Source organism: Seriola lalandi, unplaced genomic scaffold (assembly GCF_002814215.2).
Source record: "Seriola lalandi dorsalis isolate HSWRI2012SDOR001 ecotype SW California unplaced genomic scaffold, Sedor1 jcf7180002054885, whole genome shotgun sequence".
NCBI lineage: Eukaryota > Metazoa > Chordata > Actinopteri > Carangiformes > Carangidae > Seriola > Seriola lalandi.
Window position 1 is genome coordinate 5,654,253 of NW_019525437.1, and position 6,560 is coordinate 5,660,812.

The following is a 6,560-nucleotide window of genomic DNA, read 5'->3' on the forward strand; positions in this document are numbered from 1 at the left end:
ACAAGCCTGAGAGTCAGCAATTCAAGTGGCTCTGAGAAGAACACAAGCTACAGTGACCCAGTTTTTCCAGGATTGACCCGGTTTCAAGCTGGGTGTCCTGACGCCCAAAAAATAAATATAATAAATAATCATTATAATATTATATATGTATAATATATTTTCAGCACTTACGTTTATCACGTTGTGGCCCACTCGTTATTATTTTACCCAACATAAAAACTTAAACAAAGCAACATATGCATCTGAAATAAACACTGATTGGTTTCTATGTGTGTCAGTCAGTCGATGTGTTGTCGTCAAGGCTTTTGTCATTGGCTGTGATGTTGGTGGTAGAACCTGTCAGTATGCTAACGGTTAGCGGTCATGCCAAACAGACTCCAGGAGGTTTGCTCTGTCCTTCGTAATTTGGTATTTGAATTTATAACTGGTCTGGTAGTCCATTACATGAACACATAGAGTTAGCCTACAGGTGAACAGGGTGCCCTGGGTTGGAGTCAAATTCTCGGCCTCAATAAAGTTCAACAAATTGATTAACCAGTTAATTACAGCACTACAATGAGAGCATTCAAATATTGATTACGACACATTAAACACATATTTTCCTCTTAATGCAATAAAGACAGTACATGGTAACTTTGCCGCGCTCGGCAGCAACCAAGATAGATGGCAAAGGAATTAATTTTGTGTAAGGGTTTTATTATTTCTGTATTTATAGCTTTAAACATTTGGAAATATATGCTTACAAAAAAGGGCATGAAGACAACAGCAGAACTTTTCCATGTGCTGCACAGCCACGAGAGCGTTGTGAGTGAGGAAAATCTAGGAGATAATGAGGTAAATATTGGACTTTTGAATAGTTGGATTGTGCTGGCCAAGATGTTTGCAGTAATTTTATGGTCACTGTTTGCACACATTAAATCTCAAATGACCTCGTTATGGCGTTACCACTGTTTTGGGGAAGAAGCCGTACCGGATAACTTTTTTATGTTATAATGACATGCAAACTTTTTTCTGTGTAGACAAGGAGATTTTTCATTTTTGGGTGAATTAACTGTCCTTGATAGCTTTGAATTTACCCTTCTCTTTTCCTTTCATTCTCTTCTCTCACTAATTCCTCTTCTGTAGTCACCCTAATAATATCATCATTTCAAAATCCCTGAGACTATTACCATAACAAATTGTAAGTATTGCTCAATCATTTGCTGCAGGCTATATTTGAGATAATATGGGGGCTGAGGTTGGAAATGTTTCAGAATCCTAATTGAATGGAAACCTGGACTGAGTTTCTTCTCACAGCACTACTGCAAAATAAATAATAAAAAGAAAATCTTTCCTTCATTGACAGACTTGTGTGTTTGCCTGTTTTCTATATGTTGGGTGCATCAGTTTACACATTACACATTACATTCCTTGCAGTGATATTTATGAATTGATTTTGATTCTGCTTCTCATTTGGAATGACATAATATCATCATTTTTATCAGAGACCATATGTCCCTGCAATACTGAAATCACACAGCAGTGAGATTTTAAACAACAGACAACAGACTGCAGTGAGATTTAATGGAACGACTGCAGATGGACAAATGGTTAGAGCTAATGCAGCAGGGAGACAGACTGAACTGGTTAAATATAGTATAGTCAGCGTGTATGTGGCAGTTTGTGTGACAGACTGTGTGTGTGTTATGTGTGTGTGTGTGTGTGTGTGTATGTGTGTGTTTGGCTATGAGGCATGGCCAGATGCTGTTTGGGACATGCTCTCAGGAGAATAAAAGGCTTGGCTCTCTAAAACCTCATCAGCTGCCATCAACACTGGGACAGTGGAGGGAAAACCAAATTACATGTGATCACAAACACTTACAGAATAAATGGAACGTTGTGATCTGAGGGTGTTACTGGAAGATGACTGACGTAGGAGAGGGGGACTACAAGACCTGAGCAGTCACAATTTAGGCCAGGGAGGTGTTAAAAATAGATAAATAAATAAGAAGTGGTTCAGTTAAGTGGAGAAGATTTTAGGGAAACACACATACACTGCGATATAGTAGAGTGTGAGTTTACCTAAAGTCATGATGTAAAATAGAATCTAGTTTGAGGTTAATTCATAGTATTCATCATTGAACATGATCATGTGGGTGTATATTATAAGGGTATTTTTAGAGAAAAAGTGAATACTTTTCTAAAAGCAGAATTGATTTTTTTTCCTCACTGGTGCTTGTTTACCTTGTGATATTCAGTGACTGAAGGTCATGTTTTCCACACCTTTTTATTTTATGCTGCATCATTACCCACAAAGCATGGGCTGGCTGTATCCTTGCACTGGGTGATTAGCCATGTTTAAACATGCATAAAGAAACTGCACTTAGAACATTTTCTTTTATTTTTTTTATTATTTATTTAACCACACTCACCATCCCTGCATTAGGCTTTATTTACTAAGACACTGCTTGGCTGGCAGGGAAGGGAAGAAGAAAAAATGATTTCTGAAGAACTAGATGAGCCCATATCTGTCCTTTATTCGTTTTTTAACTTTCATGGGAATGAAGGTTGAAAATTCTGAAGGTTTCATCCACAGTAATAATCTAAAAGAGCAATTCAGGCATGCATCAAGATTCAGGATTTAATATCTCATTTATTTTCTCCAAGGAGAAGAAGTGTTTTAGGCCATACTGCTGCCAAATCCAGTGATCAAGCATAAAACATTACAAAATGTAACAACAACAAAAGTAACATCTTTGGTGTTTTTTGATTGTTAATGGATGCGGCTCTGCAGCACGACCAGCAGATGTTTTGACTCCCTTCCAGCTCCTTCCCCTGCCTTAATATTCTCACAAGGGTCCTCTCCTGGTTTTATTTTTAACTGGCATGAATAAATTAATTACTTGAGAAGGAGCAACAAATGAAGCTCCTCTGTGAAAATAATGGCATCACACACACCACAATGCTTTGCCCCAGTAAAGCACTTTCAACATCACACATACACATACAAAACAAACACACAAACACATGCACCTGCTCATAAATCTCTCTCCCACGGGAACCTACTGTAGTTAATTGCGGTCATGTAACTTGTGTGCTTCTATTTTGTTCAGCCTGAAAATGATCAGTGCATAGTGTGCAGCAATGTTACCAACATTGCTTCCACATTTATATCCAAGGGGAACAACTACTTTTAAAACTCACAACCTTATTTAAAGGATAATGGCTAAAACTTGCTTGGTCTTCCTCTTCCTTACTCCTCATATTAGGGTGTGCCACAGGCTTCAATTCTTGGGCCATTATTTTTTTTTTCTATTTATGTAAATCTTCTTTATGATAAATGCATTGCACCATTTTTATGCTGATGATACTGTTATCTGTTTCTCTTCCCCATCAGTGGTACAAACCCTTGAATTCCTCCAGTCCGCTTTTGATGTTGCTCAGCTCCTTTTAACCCAAATTAACTTTGTGTTAAGGGGGGTAAATGCAAAATCATGTGGTTTTGAAAGCTGAAGTTATTCTAAGTTTTCTCTTTTGCGATCGTATTTTTTTCCTTTCCAAGTGAAGAAAAACCTGGAATCAAAAAAATTTTTTTCTTTTACCTTTCTGTGATGATGTATTCATGAATACCCCTCCCCAGAGTCGAAACAAGCTGGATACTGTATACCACTGGGCACTACATTTTATTTCCATTTGTGGTTGTCTTGTACAACACTGTGCCTTGAAGGCTAGTGCTGAGTGGCCATCACTATGTGTGCAAATGCTTCCTTTGTTTGAATTTTATACATAAATCTCTCTTTGATGAATGACTGTCAATGTTGGTGAATTCAAGTCTATTTGACAATAATTCGAAAATTTGTACTCTTGGCCAATGCTCTTCTAATAAACATATTGTTTTTACTTCTTTTTTATCATACCTTATATAATAAGGGATAATTGTACACAGTCATTTTTAACATGTACTAGCTGTCTAAGGTTGTTTATGTTGTTTGTATTTAATGTTTTCATAATATTTTAATGCTGCCCTCTTCAACAGGTCTATCTTCAGAAAATGGAGGGTAGAAAGTAAATGTACTATAGGATTTGGTGTAATTCAGAGCTGTCATATCAGAAAATCGCTTGAGTATGATGAGGTATCTTTAAAACATACAGAGAACAAGGCGTTGCCCCTCACAGTTGTTGCTTACGCTTCAATGCAGGAGAAGATATGCCTTTGTCAGCACCAACTTTGCCATCTTTTACACTGCATAAACACTTTTAAAGCAGATTTGATTGAATCTGTGTTCCATTATTAAGGAGCACATTATGAATTCATCCTCTACCACTTGCAGGCACTCAGTCACCCTTGACATAAAAATCTTCTAAGACACAGTCCATTCGCTGAAGGATTGTTCAGTAAATTAACCAAATCCCCCACTGCAGAAGTGTCAGGTAATGATTTCCCTAATTACACTTTAATTCTATTTTGTACTATATTGACACCCTTCAGTGCATCTCTGACTCTCAGCCTGTCTCCCGGCATTACTCTTTCCTCCCTAAAGAGGTAGGAAACAGCTCAGCGCTGATGTCTTCCCTTCATGGTCGGTTTGTGGCTGCCGCACTCTGAAGCTGATTCTCTGAGCTTCTGTTTTGAATCAGGAACCCCTTAAAGGAAGTTTTTGCAGGTTGCTTTCATTGGAAAAGCATGAGCATCACCCTTGTCCCAGCTAAATTTGTCTCTCCAGTGCACCACCATAACACTATAAAATTTAAATAAAATCAAAAGACGATTACTTAGAGTCATGACAGTGACTGGTTTTTTATAACTTGAAAATGCTGATTTCTTAAATTTTTTTATGAATGAATGAATGGAACATCACATTTGTTGTTACTGATCCAAAACTGAGTCACTTCACACCAAACATCTACAGACTAGGGTTGCCACCTGGTTTTCCCGGGATTGTTCTCTTTTTTTAACGACTGTCCTGGAAAATTAATGCTCCTTCCTGGGACACAAATTGTCAGGGTTTTTGTAAAAATTGACTTCTAAATTTAGAATTTCATAGTTTCAAATAAAACCTCATTTATTTCCTTCTACTGCTATTCTGTTTTCTTCCTGGTTATGTCCAATCCTGTGCCTGTAAGCGCATGAAAACTGGTACAATAGTGGCGACTGGCCAATTGCTTACACTTTTATTTGATTGGTAGCAGAAATACAGACGTTTACCTTAGTTTACCTAGCAACTGCCGCGTGAATCCACATGCAAAACCCCACTGTGAATTAAGGCAGAGAGGACTGATGCAGGTGCTAGTGTTAGTAAAAACAACAAACAACTTTTAATTAAATAACATTAAAAAAAATAATAATAATTGTGTCAGTGTGGTAAAATGGGGGGAGTGACAGTGTCATGGATCGTTACTAGAACCCTATTGTAAAAGGGGATATTTGTACGTTTTCTCTGGCACCAAACATGGTTTCTTCTTTGGTGGCGATTCAGCCATCATTGTCTTCATAATGCAAGAATGCGCCTTCTGAGCAGCGCTACGTAGCGCAGTGAGCCGATATCAGAAAGTGACAAGATGGGCCAGGGCTAGTTGGTTAGCTTGCATGCTAACTTCAGTAGAGGAAAAGAGGTAATAGAGACAAGAGTTAACATTAGCGTTTGGAGACGCTGGAGACAGCTCTTGGTGAGTAAAGGAATGAAGTTTGATTTTGAACTCTCAACATTTCTTGTAGACAGGTATATAAACAGGCGTTAATGCTAACGTTAGCTATAACACAATTTTATAAATAGCTCCTTTAACATCTAGTTTGTAGTCAGTTCGCAAAATAAATGGTCTATCAGTTAATAGTATAGCATTAGTTTCTTAAATTCTTCTTACCATGGCAATATTAAAAGTTTCTGACAAAGCTACACACAGTGTCAAGGTTGAGCAGTTCCAGTCTATGAGGAAGGGTGAAGAAGCTTCTTTTCTTTCACAACATGAACACAATACAGATGGTTACAAATGCAGTGTTTGCAGAAGTGTTTAGATCTAGCTGCAAAATGTTGCAGAAACAGCTTGAGGCACAGTGACAGATTTGTAAGCAGCTCCACTTACTTCACTGCGGTCATTGCCAGGTCAATATCTTCACTAAAGCCACTGGTTGCTGTTTGATTAGAGTTACTGTTATAGTTCTTTTTTATGCTCCAATCACTTTACCCCTCACTATGCTGTGTGTTAGCAGTAACTTTTTAGTGTTTAAACAAAACAGAGTGACACATTTACAAGACCTAGGCCTACATTAGCAGCCATTTAAACCAAAAATACTAGGGGCTGCATTGGCGTAGGCTTGAAGCTACAGTTATCAGTTACAATACAATCAAAGAAGTCCAGTTTGTATAATACATCCACAAGTTTGAAGGTTTATCAGATACAAAAACACAGCAGAGCGGTTTATGCTGTAAAATATAAGGTTTTCATGGGGAGAGTTAGTAACAGAACTCCATTTAAGTCACTGACATTACAACATAATCTTTCAGGGATGCATGGTTGCACATACCTGACTAACCAGCGCAGTGCAGTGCTGGATCATGTTGCATTGCATTGCAGTAAGGGTG